This window comes from Syngnathus acus, chromosome 13 (genome assembly GCF_901709675.1).
Source record: "Syngnathus acus chromosome 13, fSynAcu1.2, whole genome shotgun sequence".
NCBI classification, from domain to species: domain Eukaryota; kingdom Metazoa; phylum Chordata; class Actinopteri; order Syngnathiformes; family Syngnathidae; genus Syngnathus; species Syngnathus acus.
Genome location: NC_051098.1, coordinates 10,823,914 through 10,840,542, shown reverse-complemented (window position 1 = coordinate 10,840,542; position 16,629 = coordinate 10,823,914). Strand labels below are relative to the sequence as shown.

The window sequence follows — 16,629 nt, the reverse complement described above, 5'->3', positions numbered from 1 at the left end:
ACAACAAAATGATTCTCTGCCCCACCGTATGAAGCCACAGAATGCTTATCAGCCTGTTGCGTGCTGTGCCGTTGCCAAGGACATCAAAACTGAAATGCAACCTCAAAAAAAACATAAGGCGAGAGAATTCATTTATTTGCCAACTGTTATTCAGATCCCCTCCTACCATTTTGTTAATGCTATTTCTTCTCTCCGCTGCTTTTAGATTACAGGTCTGATAAACAAATATTTTCAATTCCTCATTTTTGAACCACCTATCCATCAGGGCTTGACAGAAACAGGAAGTCATACAGACACAAAGGAAATTACTCCAAAAACAGGGCCATTATGAGACAAGTTTATTTGCACACATTCCTGATTGTAACAAACTATCTATTTTCAAAAAATCTATTTTGTGAAATACTTGACCTTGAACCAAATTGTCATATCAGTTCAACCTTTGACACATGAACAAAAATAAATAAATAAAGAGTTCCAATTTTCATTACAGTTGGTTATATTGTTGGCTAGTGTGCTGGATTATGTATAAAATAAAATAAAATAAAATAAAATTGTATTGATGGTAGTCAAGGGCTATAAGACTATACCGGCCATATGAAATAGAAAAAAAAAATCATTCAGTGTAGAAAGCAGAAAGATAATGAAAAGTTGAATCGGTTTGATGGCTTGAATGGATTGCCTTGTTCATTCAACAACAAAATAAAAAGTCAAATGCCTGAGCTGCTTCAGTAATTATCTGAGTGGCCAGGGCATGAAATTGATCGAGCCCAGGAAACAAGCAAATGTGACAATCATAAGGTTCCATCTATTAGTGTCACATCAAGAAACAATCTTGACCTAAATTTACCCTAAGGATCCAAACTATTAACAGTCCATGGAAAAACTACTTTTGTTTTCTGCACAGTTGAATTCCCTGAGAAAGGAAATATTCCTAAAATAAGCATGTAATTAACACTGTTACCCTCAGAGTACATTGGAAATTGAGCTTGTCCCAGATAGAACATGTGCAAACATGCACACATCTTAACTGGAATATCAAGCCCACCCTTGAGATCACTGGTAAAAAACAAAGAGTAGCTATACAAAAACAGTACACTTACTCACATCACATGCTGCTTACCAACTGGGACATTTCACTAGGGTCCTCCTGTGCGTCATCAGGAGAGGAAATGAGACACCTTGATCAACACTTTGTGATTCTCCTTCAACCCCCCTCTCTCTCACACACACACACGCACACACACAAAAAAAATACTTTTTATTGCTAGAATTATTGTAGTGCATTTTTAGGATGACTGCATGTTGCCATCCAAGATACCGTCTTGATCTTGACAAGAATATTTCCGCTATAACCATTTTATTTCCAAGTTTCCTATTATCAGTATAGCCAGCTGAGCAATTCACTGCAGGTGCACCATGTTGCAGTTAGAGCAGCCAGTCATCAAACCTCATTTGCATATTGTGGAAACAGAGGCTACTTTATGCAAATCATCAGACGCATTGCCTTTGGAAATATATACGTCTTGCGTAAACAACTAAATGTCAAATAATTTTGATGCACATATATCTGAATATCTGAAATCATTTCAAAAAGTGTTCTCATTTCAAAAAGTGTTCTCAGTCTTGTTAGTCTTGAAAAAGCGGCGGCTGTCAAACATTACCTAAGTAATCAACAACAGGATGCCAAACATTCAAGTCTCCCAAAACATGCCTTCAGGCAGAGCAAATAAAGCCTCAAGCCTGATCACAACAAACACGTTTCTCGAATCAGCAACCACTTTTACCTCATTTGGACGTCACAAACAATTAGTCAGGGAAAAAGGGGTCAAGGTAAGGTCAAACAATGACTCAAATCGACAGCACAACCTTTACAGGCCTCGATATCCAAACTATTGAAGACACATGATTTATTCAGGAAACTTGTACTTCCTGGACACACTTTTTGCAAATAAAACATTAACACCCAAATAAATAGAACAAAACAATTATTTCATGCCACAACAGAAAGTCACATTTTGCAGATCTGCTGACAAAAAATGCTACACATGGGAACATCAAGGCTATTATCATAAAACACAAAAACTAAAATTGAAAAACACTTTCATTAAAGAAATAAAATAAAAGTAATTTGAAGCGCTCAAATTGTTAATACCCCCCAAACCACATTAGGTGCATTACTGCTTTGTATATTCCAGCACAGAGTCACAATTAGCCCGACACAATCCAACTTGAAACTGAATACCCATTTCAGGAATGCACACGGGGCCAATTTAAGGATACACTGTACACACACGCACACACGCATACAGCGCCCACCCACACACACACACTTGTGTCTGCATAAACTGTACCAAGTCTCTCCTGGCACTTGACAGTCTCTCAAATGTCTCCCAAACAAACAGATGCCAGTCTGCAAACGTCACCTCTCTTTACAGTTCTGACAGGACACTACCTAAACATAACGCTGTGTCACCATGCCTTTGCACATAAACACACTTGCAGAGAAAGTGTTTGGCCCAACTGTATACAGGCTGCAGGTTAAAATGACCTTCACAACTGCTGCTGAGTAACTGCTTTATTCCCAAGATGCACACATAATAAAGCGGCTCTACCAGCAGACTTTTCCGTCTCCAACTCAATCCTTGTTTCAATCCACAAAAACAAAAATAGCAATACGAGCTGGAAAATACTTCCTTTTCATGAGTTGTTGACTGCTCATAATGAAGTCAATAATATTTATGGAAAGTTACATGTGTTGGATTGATACTGAAATGCAACGTATGTAAATCAAATTGGGAAAGTAAATACTGTAAAGGCAAAGGTCATTGTTTGTGTATTTCTCAAATATGCATGTGGGGTTGGTAACATTTGTGTGATTGATGGAAGCATAAACATTCGTATAAATAAAATGAAAATCGCTTTCAAGTCTTGACATTTATCGGCTTTTGATGGTGACTGGCTTGTCATTCGTATGTTTGATTCAACACATTCCAATATTGCTTTTTCAATTATGATGACTCATTGTGTTCTATCGAGCTGTACGTACATTTTATTTAAAGAGCACTCAGAGCTTCATACAATGCAAAAATGACAAATCTACATTTACTACAAGAAAAAAAAGACTGGACTTGTGTTTAACAGCTTTTTGGAAGAAGAAAGAAATCCAAACAGGCAGCTCTTAGCTCAAATGGAAGTGAATTTTACAATTTGGGAATAACCTTTTAATCTTTAATATTATGTTTGAGATATTTCTCAGAATTCTAAGCAATGAGCCGTCTCTGGGGAATATAAAAGAAAAACTCAAACTGAATGCTGAAGTGAATGTAAAAACATAACCTTGAAAATTCATTATCATTTCATTACTAATTAATTATTCAACTAATGTAATATTACAGACTGTGATTGTTTATAACCCAAATAATTAACACGATAAGATTTGTCACACTTGCTTGGCGGTTTAATGTCACGTTCTGACTTCCATCCGGAATAAGAAGTATTTTTCATGTTTTCTTCTCTAACCGGCTTCATGCTTGACTCCCTGCAACGTTGTTTTTGGTTTTCTCAACGTCTCTCCAGACTGATCTAATCCTCTGGCAACATTTCAGGGCACAAAGGACAAAGCTGTGAGCATTCTGAAGAGCACTAGCTAGAGTTTACACTCTCAAACCATCAATACCAGCTGGCCTCTACAGCTTTCAAGATCCTCTTCCAGTAATTGAAGTTTATATCTCTTTGTACAATTTGTCCTTTCAGACAAGCCCTTAAAAAATGAACATGTTGTGCATGAATTCTGACATCTTTATTTTTTGGTATTACGGCGTGCCATTGTGTACATCCTGTGGCAGCCGGCCCACATATTTAGCAGATATTTCAATCCCTCAAAAAAGGTATTTATAAGAGTATTTATTGATATATTTGTGATATTATTGCGGAAGGTACAAAACCAATTCATCCAAGTGTTTTTGTCAATCACATGCAAGTAAAAAAAAAAAAAAAAAAGGTATAATTTATCAATATTATTGGGACAACTAACTACGTTGATTAGAACTGAATTCAAATGTTAATTGCATGACTACAGTCCCATTCACAAATTAGTTACTGTAATAATTAAGTATGAAGAAATGCACAGGTTGTAGTTGAAGTGCACTTGATGTATTGCACTGTCACCGAGTGTTTTTAAAAATAAGACAGTCTGTACCATTGCTAACGTGGGAGAACTATTGTGTGTTTTTGAGAACAATGAAGCATTGCTTCTGGCCCAAACATCACGCTGAAGCGAGACAACTGAGACCGGAGAGAATTGTATTCATGCATATTTGTGAATACATTTTGCGTTTCGTTCCCATATTTGCAGGTAAATTAACACATGTATGGTCGGACTGTTTGGCAATTACAAGAGTGTGTTATTTTTAAATGGATTCCTCGTGGGTTTTAATTTTTTTTTTGCTCTTTGTCTAACTCAAAAGCAAATCTAGATTTTAAAAAAAACAAGATGACCACTGCTGCCGATGAAGTTAGAAGTTCTGATTACGAAACTTGTGCTCGAGGAGAAGTGTATATGAAGAGCTACTGGGGCAAGAACAGTCTCGAGAGTTTCAGATCAGAACAGAGCTGCCGAGGAAAAGGGGTTGTTTTTGCTAGACACACTCACACATACAATAAAAAAAAAAAAGAAAGAAACTGCCTTCCAAACAATTGGCCATAGAGGAACCTTATGGATGACCCATCAGTAGAAATATTGGGGCCCCTGACAGACATGCCTGACGGCAAGTAAAACTGGATTCTGTCAGCTTTGGTGAGAACGTGCATCAGTCAATAAATGATGAGACTGCTATATTAGTGGCAAGACAAATTAAAATCAGGACTGAAGCATTTGGAAATTCTGCGAAAATCCACACATCATCAGAGATCTTCATCCCGTCAAGGACACTGAGATGGGGCGAAGGAAATTAGAACCAGAGAAAAGATTGTGAACAAATGAGCATGAGGTGGAGCGAAATGATAGCAAGAAATCAGATCCAATCAGAGACAGGTCTCGACTCATGCTGTGACGATGAACTGGTGATGCAGTATATTTGTTCCTTTAGTGGCTGTTGATTGCAGTGATGTATCACTGACAGTCCTTTTCTCTTCACTAAACTCAAACTCGAGGATCTGCTGCACTCTGTCTAGCTTTGGCTATGTAGTTGTGACGCGATTGTTGCTTTGGTTCAATTTTGTCTAAACCTGAGGTTGATTTAAAAAAAAAACAAAAAAAACAAAAAACATAACCGTCATCTTCATACAACGTGACAGATTATCGACCTGGATTTTTTTGATTGATATGTAGAACAAGAATGGAACTGACTTAAAATGCATAACCACGGTTATGTTGTGGTCACCAATGATCATCATCTCTCTCTGTGACCATGTTTCAGGCCAAACAGCCAAGGCCCAGGACTTGAAATAAATTATTCCTCTATAAGGAAATTGGGTTTGAATTCAGCTCTGTTGGAGCGAAACCATCCAACTTCCCCTGATGTGCTCGTTGGACAGAAGATCTGTGTATGAGTGTGTGTGTGCGTGCAAACACAAAGACGCAATCAGGAGAGATATATCCTTTCAGCTGTATCAAGATTTACTTCTGACCACAGGAAGCCTTCCTGTGATTACTCCATAGATAGATGTGCCGTGAAGAGACAGCCAATGAAGTCTCTGTTGAGAATTGTTGGTGTCAAGGTGCTTGCTCTAGCATCTATCAAATATTTTCAAAATTAAAGATGGATGACATGATCAAAACGGGTCACAGAACAAAATTCAAATTTAAAAAAAAATCAATGACACACATCTGTACACACAGACAATTAAAGATCATGTAAAGTGGAGGAAAAAATTTCAAATTAAAACAATTCTAATTAAAAAAATTAAATGACACACCTGTACATACATACGATTAAAGATCCTGTAAAGTGGAGGAAAACATTTCAAATTAAAAAAAATTCAAATTAAAAAAATGAAATGACACAGACAATTAAAGATCCTGTAATGTGGCAGAAAAAATTTAGAATAAAAAAAATAAAAATAAAAAACTTAAGTGACACACCTGAACACACAGACAAAGATCCTATAATGTGGGGGGGGGATACTATAATACTACTAATTAGAATGAACAAAAAAACATGTATGGTGTAGGGATGTCGAAAAGGAGCATGCAGATCGTGAAAATGATGGGGCAGAGCACCGAACCTTGAGGAACTCCATGGCTGAGTGGGATGTGTGTGACATGACAAAAAAGTGCTGTTTTGTTTATCCAAATGATCAGTTACAGGCAAACAATCCCTGCTTACTAGTATGTATGTTGTCACCAGGCAAAATGGTTGTGCAAATGTTTGAAGAGCACGATACAAATCAATGGCCTCATTGCAATTTTGTTGTGGGTAAAGATTGAGTGCTCCCCTCATTCTCTTCGATCCCACAGTAAGAAATGAGATTTGGGCAACATGTCGGCTATTCCTGTAGTGTGAAGATGGCCTCTTGTCTGTTTGGTCACATCTGTCAGCTGTGGACCCTCTTTTCTCTGCTCGAGCCCACTCAAAGTCTCGTTTCATTCTCTTTCTCATTTCCTCCAGTCTGTACAGCCATCCTCTATTCTCACTGATGCTAAAAAGACTGTAATTTGCAGCAAGGTTACATCAAGTGCGCTCCCAACAGCCATCACACAGCACAGAAAGAACCTTTTATTCGGTTTCCAGTGGCAACACATTGAGGCCTTAACAAGTTCAGATGAAGAAGGCTGGAGATTGAAAATAAAATTGTGCGACACACGCACGCAAACTTTGAGGTGATCGGTTGGAATGAAGAGTGTAAACAGAAGTCGGAAGAAGAGAAGTCACGTAACACTACAAAATAGAACCAAATTTGAATTGTGCAATCATTATGTTTACTATACAGTTTACTATCGGAAGCAAATAAGGAAGGTGTGTAAAGTTTTGTCACCTCCCTTGTTCCTTTTTTTGCAACTTTCTCACACTAAAACATTTCCCATCATCACACAAATTTAGATATTTATCAGAAAAATAAATTAACAAATTATCAAACAAATAAAATCATAAATAAATAAATAAATGAGCCACAGTAAATTTGTGCTTTAGCAAAGTGGACATGTACTTTTCATCAGATCAAATTGCTCTGAATATTCTTTTCCCATTAATAAATCAAATTATCATTAAAAACTATTTTATTGAAACATTAAGGTGAGGAAACTGGGAAAAAAATGAGTTTAGAAGGGGCAAATATTTTATTTCATTTTAGAGAAGTCATAAAAGGACGAGTCTCAATAAAATATATTTTTAAAAACATCAATAAATAATCTCTTTTACTGAATCAAATCAGATTGAGCAATCGTAGTGGATAGAAAACAGAATCAATCATTGTTGGTGCACCTTTAAAAACGGTCTCACTAAAATTGTTTGATTTGATCTCATATGCCTCCTGTGTGTGATTAAAGCTATGCATCTGAGCATGCGTGTGTATTGAAGCATATTATTCAACTGCAGCCATGTGCTTACTCTTTGCCCCCTCTCCAAAGACCACCTCTCAGCCATGCCGCCTCATCGGTGAGTGCCTTCTCTACGAGCCCTCAACAGTGAGCCTTCTGACCAGATGGTCCGCTTATCAGCTCCTCTGTCTGAGTGCGAGCAGCATCAGGCACAAAGCAAGGAGTAAATATTTGTCAAACACTGAGAGGCAGATGGTTTTTCTTGTGACTTGAGAGGAACATGAATCAGTGCACGGATGCGCACGCACAGTATCATAGTTGTTGCGATTGTACCGTTTAGAATTAGAGAGAAATATACTTAGTTGATGGTGGAAAATTCACTTCCCTTCAGGGATTACAATCTCCTACGATAGACACATCCATCAATCTTTTACTGCTTATCCTGCTCAAGGTTACGGGGGAGCAGGGCTCCAAAAATGTCACACCTGTAATTATCAACCCTCTAGCTGCAGCACTAAATGTGAATGTTCTCATCTAATGATCTAAATCACCTCATTAAGAAAATCACAATGGATCTCAGTATTAAAGCTTTGAGTGCATCCCTAAGAGGAGTTAAGAACAACTTCTTGATGAATCACAATGACTAAAAGAACTGAAAGGAACATCATGTCCACTTCAATTTGGGTACACCCAGATTTTAACTTCACTGCTTTTAAGTGAGAGTACTGTACGTGATGTATTCAAGATGATCAACAAGCACATCACACACAAAGATATCTCTCCTGATGAAAGATTTACAATGTCCTGTTGTAGTACCAAGAACGACTTGTAGGGGGCAGCCGTGCTACAGGAAATCTTGGCTTCGAAATTAAACAACAGGTTAGTGCAGTAGAAGTACTTGGGCTGTCATTTCACCTGTTAATGTTTTTTCCTCATCATTTGATGGTGAATGACTTTGGAGACACGTTATACAATATTTTGGGTCTATAAAGTGACAGAGCACTCAAATTGAGCCTTGTTGAATGCTATGAATTTAACCCAAACCCAAATTTGGTGCTTCTCATGTGGCACACATGCACAAAAACACACACGCCTTATTTGTATTAATTTATATGTATAGGGATCTCAATTGTGCAAACGTTGAATTTGCAGATCGGAGTCCCTACTGGTTGTGTTTAAAAAGAGGCTGCAACTGACCCATCACCATGGAAATGAATCATACGAGAAGACTATCAGTTCTTGCTGCCATGGCAACAGACTTAACTCCCTATAGTACCATTCAATGAAGCTGTTTTAAGTACAAACAACAACACTTTGCTGTGCATTTATTATCAGAGTAAATACAATAATATTTTTAAATCTAAAGTACTGTAAGTACATCTTGATGTAACGTTTGTGCTCTAGTTTTTGTGCTGTAAAAGCAAAGCAGGTTCAAAACAAATTAATCAGCCTCTAAAGCAAAAAAAAAAAAAAAGTCTATTTCAATGGGTTTAGTACTTTACAGTTAAAATTAGTCAGTTTTTGTTTGTGCAGTCCTGCTACCCATGTTAACCTCAACAGGTGGGAAGAAAAATACAAGTGAACACTGCCCTCTAGCGGTGCAAAGTCATTTCCTCAGCAAATTGTATATCTATACACTGAGGGCCTCAAGAGGCGCAACACTGTAATAGCCTTTCAATAAAATCATGACCTTGCCTGTGTGACTTGCGTATCAAATATGCAATTATAAGGGAATTTGAAAACAAAAAAAACAGGCAATCAAATGAGTACCTAAACGTTCTCTATTATGCTTTCTGTTTCTTAGAAAAGGAGGTGTGAAAAGAGAGGAAGTGCAACATCCTCCCTTTGGACGTTTGAGGATGGGTGGAGCTTTACCACTTCCCATACACTTCAAGAATTATCTTTGCAACTTGAAACCACAATATTTTAATCTCACATGTACTCAAGTGTATTAAGTAGAAATTTAACACACACATGCATAAGTCTGGCTGTTAAAAACTATTTTATTTGAACGCTATCCTTGTTCTCGAGTCGTCTTCCTCTTTTCATGTTGTCTTCATTTGGTTGGTCAAACAGTAGCACTGTGTACACAGTCTTCACAAAAGCTCTAAATAAACTAAAAGTAATCACCCAAGAGTTCATTAAGACAACACGCAGCCTCTGTGGAAGAAAGCGTTGCTTGCTGTGGGCTTTATTAAATCATCTCGAGTAAACATGACAGCAGTAGATATTACGTCCTATGTTTGTTCAATAGCCATAAATTGGCATTATTCCGTGCAATACAGAAGGTGGGCCAGGACACAGAGTAAATGCCATGCTCCAGAAATAGCAACAGCACATTTGCTCTTTTCCATGATGCGGCCAGGAAGGTAACATTTACACCCGCCTTCTCCCCGAAAAAACTAGGCTAGAGGACGATAACCTGAGGTTAGAGCTTCTCAAAGGAGAAACATCTTCCTCCAGTCAAGTCACAGAAGTGGGTCAGGAGGTTGGTATAAATTATCCTGGAGTAAACTAATTTGTAAGGCAAATTATCGGTCAAAAACACTGATTGAGGCAAAGCACAACAGTGAAGCATACTCGGTAACCAGATAATTAATTCAGTAAATTACCATTCTTACGAGAAAGCGTATTGTACACAAATTCAAAGGAAGTGGAAAAAATATGAATGTCCGTCCATGATGCAAAGTGATGGATTTAAAAAAAGGCTTATTAAAATTCACATCGGAGCAAAGGTCATCTTACTGTATCCTTATTCTTGAAAAGCAGTGAGGAAAAACCAACACATGCGCATAAATTTTAATCAGTATGCTCCAGTGTGAGTTTCAGTTGAGGCGGGCCTGAGCAGTGTGTAAATAACTTGTGGCAAGTGTTAGCTAATTAGCAGCACATGCATAATGACGAAAGTGCAAGGTGACATTTGCAATGTGAGGAGAAAACAAATCTGTGGCTCAGCCTTCTGGTCTGTTTGGTAAAATTCAAAGATAAATACAAACAAGAAAAACAAAGTCTACACACAACATGGAGGATGTAAAATAATATGAAGCGGGGTGGTCTCATAATAAACCCTTGCATGCTGCATGTGTGTGATCTGGAATATGTGAAATATTCATGAGGTTACTTCCGTGAGGGGAATAATTAGTTTCACAAAGAACTAATTGCCTCAATTAAAAAGATCATCTTACTGATATACTGTAACTGTACGAGTCGCTTCTGCGCCATCTTGATTCCACCGTGCATGCTAAAGTGAACGGATGACTACATTTAATGCAAATTAAACAAACGATAACGTGCAGCGTCTACACATTTTCTCTGGAAGATCACAATTTGAGACATCTCAAGTGGTGCTCATCTATGGATGCATTAGGAAGATTTATGATCAGATAATCCATTTTTGTGTCCATTCCACATGATTAGTTGCAGTGCTGCTCTGCAGCAATGTCTTGTGTGTATGTTTTTGACTGATAAGGTCCTAAATGTAAAGAGAAGTTGATTATAGGCCATCAGAATATTGATCGCATAGCAAAACTCCTTAGGGGTCATTACTTGGGCAATTGTTGGCTTGACACTATCCGCCTTTTGTAAAAAGTCAATAAACACTCATCCTTTTAAATGTAAAAAACAACAACATGTTAACAGGTGCAGCATGCTAAAATTCATTTGGACTCGTATAGCATGTTGCTTTTACCGAAGGCCCGGACATTAGTTTTAATATTTAAAACGAGATCGCATTTTGTAAAACAGTGAGCACCGGTTTCCAAACGAACCAATACAAAGTCATCAGAAGGCCTACAAAATATTTCTTCCTCTACGTCGAAAAAGAAAATCAACCAGCAGTTACTCACCATAGCTTGCGTGGCATGGTCAGACAATATTCGAATGGCGATCTACTAAAACCTGCCCCTGTTTCATCCCCTCTCTCCCTTAATCCCTATTTGCAATATTCATCAGCACAACCCCAAGACAAAAGCCACAAAGAGATGTTTGCTAATGCAGGCACTTGGTAGCCCACATGCACACAAGACTGATTATACAGCTATTAATGAGACCCGGAGGATGTTCTCTTTGTAGTAGAGCAACCGGGATTAGGAAGAGTTGGAGCAAGGGGAGGGATGGAAGAGAAAGCACACGGTGATCTCTTTAACACCTGCTATGTGGTTCCTTATCCATCTACCTGTCTCGCCTCGACCATATAAACGTGCATGTCACAAAACCACATTTATATTCTTGTCTGAGTGCTCGCCTCTCTTTTTTTTTTACGCTCTCTCCGCTCCATAGAGCCCTTTTCCCCTAATCAAACAGCGAGATCAAAAGGGCACACACACACACACTCTCACACACACTTCAATCAAGAGTCACGACTCACTCTTTCATATTCAGTGCCACTCCACAGCCAGCAGTGTGATATGGATCCATAATATTATATTTTTGTAAAATAAATGGTTGCGCACCAGACTCGGCAAATCTGGTGTGGCAGAATTAGCGGAAATAAATAGATTCTTTTGCTGCGGTTATTTTACATGCACAAGTGAGTCAAGTGGATCAGTCTTTGAGGTGTGGAATTATGACATAAATAGAAAGTTGAGGTTAGCAATGAGGCTGAGTCAGAGAGCAATACTGTCAAAGTCTGTCGATGTGGGAACACACATGGGATAATAGATAGTTAGCATGCACAGATGGATAAACACAAGCAAGCATCACCTCTCATGGCGACGGCAAACAATTATCGGGCTTTTCGGATGAATTTCACAAACGACAAGCTGGTGCTTCTCACACAGGACACCCACGAAGAATGTTTAATGAAGCATGCAAATGACAAATCAAATGCCACAGTTGCATGCTGAAGCAGATGTTATCCTCAGCTATTTATGGTGACATAATGAAATGTAATACGATATTCAAGTGGGGTCCGTAAAAACAAAAAAATCTTTGACATACTCCCAAAATTCTTCAAAAAATGCTGATAAAGTTTATGTTTTTTTTTTCTGGACGGCAGGTGGCAATGTGGAAAAAGAATATCCTGGAAAAATTGGATAATACTCCAAAATCAATGATCTGGCATGTTTCAAAAAGGGGTGGGGCAGTGACCCCACGGACCCCCCCTTAGCTCCACCAGTGTATCAAACTATATTTATGATAAATCACATTTCAGGTTGCAAGAAAATTGTGATTCCCAAGTGACATCTAGCAATGGATTACCCATGTCCCTGTTGTTAAATCAGCTTTTTAGTTATCCCTAAGATTTATGCTTCCTGCCGATAAGCTCCAAACCACAAACGGAATAATTTGTTCAAAAGACATCAGAAGAATCTTCCCTAAAGCCAAAGTTCTCATGAGACCCGATCACAAGTGGATGTTGTTTCTCTGATGTACTCCACAAAGCCGCTATGATTTCCTAAAATGAACCTCAGTCGGAAGGGATTTTACATTATTGATTCCTTGTCTGATCTCACACAGCCCAAAGCAAATTCACCAGTGAAGCAAAATGTTATTTTCCAGCGTTGGAAAATACAAACACTCGATTTTGCTTCATTTGAGATAATCACAAATTTCATGACAATTACAAGGTAACATTAGAGATTTATTTGCTCACCGGGATTTCAATGCTGACAAGGTGGGCTTGTCAATCCTGTAAAGAAATATGAGAGACAAAAAATTAATGATCATCATTATGTCAGAATTCCCTTGAAAGTAGTTCTGTGGGCACATGGAGACATGAACGACCGAGAGCATGAATATTAAAGAGTTAAGAAGGGAGCTTTATAATTTCATTTCATTCCCTCGGGTGATCTAACAACACTATTAAATGTCCCATTTCCATTTTACTGGCATCTGATCCGTACATTCCGTTCCGCTATATTTATTGCACTGGAAACTAGCGCAAGTTATCAAACTATCACAAATATATTTATTTCTTCTTGGAAGCATTTGTGATTCTTTAATCCCATTTCATATGGATGTATAATTGTGTGGAACTATTTGTAATCTATGTTATGCAGGGACAGGTTTATTTTTTAATTTAAACCATGTCCAGTTGGTTTTAAATGTGATTGTTTTTCATTCGCCAATATTGAGCAATAATGAGTGGCGTGGAAATAACGCAATATCCAAATTCAATGATGTAACAACACTAAATGACTTAAAAATGAAAATAAATTGAATAGTTGTATGTGTGTTTGACAAACTCATTTCATCTTCGGTGTCAGGCTGTGCTGCCTCGGCCCTTCTGGGCAGTTAAAGTGCTCCAATGTGATGCTTTCAGTGTAGCAATATGACAGCCAACGAGGATGTTGCCCACTCCAATGTGTCAGCACTTTCAACACTAATAGGGCTAAATGGGGAGCTTGTTCTGCACTGCATCAAGGGACTCATCTAACCAGTAAAACAGGAAACCTAATAGGTCAAATCTAAATGTGTGTTTGTGTGCCATGTCACATGAGGCAAAATATACACCAGCTGCAGATTACAAAAGCTCCCACAACGGAGACAGCGCCGACTGTCATAGCTCAAGACCTCCACCCGCCCATCCTTCCAGCGAAACTTCAGCAACATCACTTCGAAACTCAAAGAATGGAGATAAAATTTGCATACACATTAATTCAAAGAAAAGACAAAAATACAATACCATCCAAAACCACCAAATGACAGGCTTCTCCTTCTGAGCATTTTTGTCCCACTATTGTCCTCACATGGAATGCTCTCTCTGTATCCGTTGGGAAATGTGTGTCCTGTTGTCAGTCTGTGTCACTCTCTGTCTCTCTACTTCTCTTAGGCTCCTTTATTTGGGCTACTCTCTCGACCGTTCAGTCAGTTTCCTGAAACACTGCTTGCTTTGTCACAGCCAGTTAAACACAAAGCCTGCAATCTACAGATGCTTTGAATATACATGGTGATTAGAAGGGGAGGGTCAAAGGTGGGGAGGGGCCATCTGAGTGTGAAAGTTTATTTCCCACACACTCCTGCAGGTGCTTTTGGAACTCTTGAATTATGTTTAGCAACCAAAACATCTGCAAGCAACCAGTGGTACATCCCACTTGCATTAATATACAACTCAAGTGTTTAATATTAGATCAGTGGGACACAAATCAAACAAGGACAAAAGGGGAACGAGGTATATAATGTAGTCAATGCAGTAGTGTGACCAAAGGGAGTTTCCTTCCTGATGCCCTTCCGCTTCATGATTTCACACGCCTAATGAAACAGCTCAAGTGGTACAGCCCGATTTGAGCATCTCTTTAAATTCGGGTGGTGTGCAACACAAAGTGTAGTGTCAGTTGGATTTTTCCCTTTAAGGACACCAATGAGTCAGACGGTCCATACAAAAAAAAAAAAAAAGTAATTAAATAAAATGAAAATAAAATAAATAAATAAAAAATAAAATAATATAAAAATAATGGCCTCTGGTGATGCAAGCAAGCACCTGAATCTTGCACTGTTGCCAGACAAATAAATCCGTGGACTGACAGGTTATGTTGAGTGTATAACTTATTCATCACAGTAAAAACAATGTCATCAGCAGATGAGCTCTTTATCCTTTTTCTATTTTTTGGATGATTTCTATTTTCCATCTGTTCGAATATGCCCTGCAGTACCATGCTGCCTCCCACAGGTCAGTCTTGCCACTACGCCAGAAAGCTGGTTTGCACAAGAAGACTCAAGATGCCTAATATTGTTTTGTGTGTGCAGTGCTGGTCACCAGCACATCACACACTATAAAAGCGGTATGATAATTTAAGCAACGCCTATTTCCCTGTCCAACATTTACAGAGCACTATCCCACTTGTCCTTAATATATTCCATAAATGTCAGTTTAGTTCATGCATCATTCGAATATGATCCATTTTTCGTTTAGGAGAGCAGATTTTCATTCCTTTTGCATTTTATCAAATGATAGCCTACTTTTCATGGTTCTCCTCGTTGATGGATTTTAGTCAAAGTGACAGCACGCCCGCTCGCCCACGCATGCACGCATACATTCGCGTACAAAATCATTGACTGCAATGCATAGTATAGTGTCGAACCTTTACTGCATGCACCGATGCTCATAGAGCAAGCACACACACAAGCTGACATAATCGTTGGAACCAAGTGCAGAGCGTGGCAGATTTGCTGACGACACCTGGCAGCTCAGTACCGATGATCTTGAAGTAAGCTCTTGAGTGTTGTGCTGGTGCTGCTGTGACCCTCAACTGTTTTCCCATAGAAATCCTTTTACAGAATAAACATCTAACCTTCTACAAATATGCTGGATAATGACAAAAAGGCACCCATTCATTTTGCTCAGCTTCTCACTCACTCATTTCTGCCACTTGTGTTTGTAGTCGTATCTTTTAAGTTCCTATCCAAATCTCATGACCTTGGACAAGGTAGACATAGATGGACCTTTAGATCAGGTCTTTTCACCATGACCACTTCACTTCAGATCCTGCACCAATCTGTTGATTCCAGACTTCATTGTTTCCTAAGTTGTTAACGCAAGAGAAATGAATTCCGCAAATTTTTGTGACAGCAGAAGCGGATTCATCAGTTGCCTCAAAAATCCTTCTCCTCCAGCATGATTCTCTTTTTTTTTAACTCTGGTGTTAACCATTGAGATCGAGGGTTGCTACAAGTCCAGTCATTCAACTCAGCAGACTGACAACCAGTCCAGTGTGATATGTCACCTGGGATGACTTCACCTTCCCATAACCCACAACATGATAATCCCATAAGAAACGAATTAATGGATTTCTGCCCCTTGGGGAATAGTTTTCTAATGCTTTTTTTCACCCTGGTGCTTTTTTTTAATCCCGCCTTTGTTGTCCAGCAACCCTCTCCCTGCCCACGTATCTGTTTTGTCTTCTTTCTTAATTACAGTATTTATATGAGAATCAAGCTGCCTCTGTAATGCTGGGCTAGAGAATACCTGTCAATACTGATGTTATGCAATTATATATTAAGTCATATTTGATTTTTATTGCAAAAGCCAGTGGATTGTTTCCTGCTCAAGGAATGTTTGCTATCTCAGACACAGACTCCGAGCTGCACATTTCGCTGCATCCCTTTCTATACCGCATACAGTAGGGTATGCACCCCCCCCCCCCCCCCAGGCTTGATTTTGACTCACTCGTCATATACTGTAAATATGCAGACGCAAGCTTGAAGAAATAAAA

At 38.6% G+C, this 16,629-nt stretch overlaps 1 long non-coding RNA gene across 1 annotated transcript; it reads right to left on the bottom strand.

The window, feature by feature from the left end:
• Positions 1-8,653: 8,653 nt before the first annotated feature.
• On the bottom strand, positions 8,654-14,478 carry LOC119132161. The gene is made up of 3 exons (XR_005099802.1): positions 14,103-14,478; positions 13,071-13,106; positions 8,654-10,949 (listed from the first exon to the last, which is right to left on the bottom strand). It is a non-coding gene; the product is annotated as an uncharacterized LOC119132161 (long non-coding RNA).
• Positions 14,479-16,629: the final 2,151 nt, after the last annotated feature.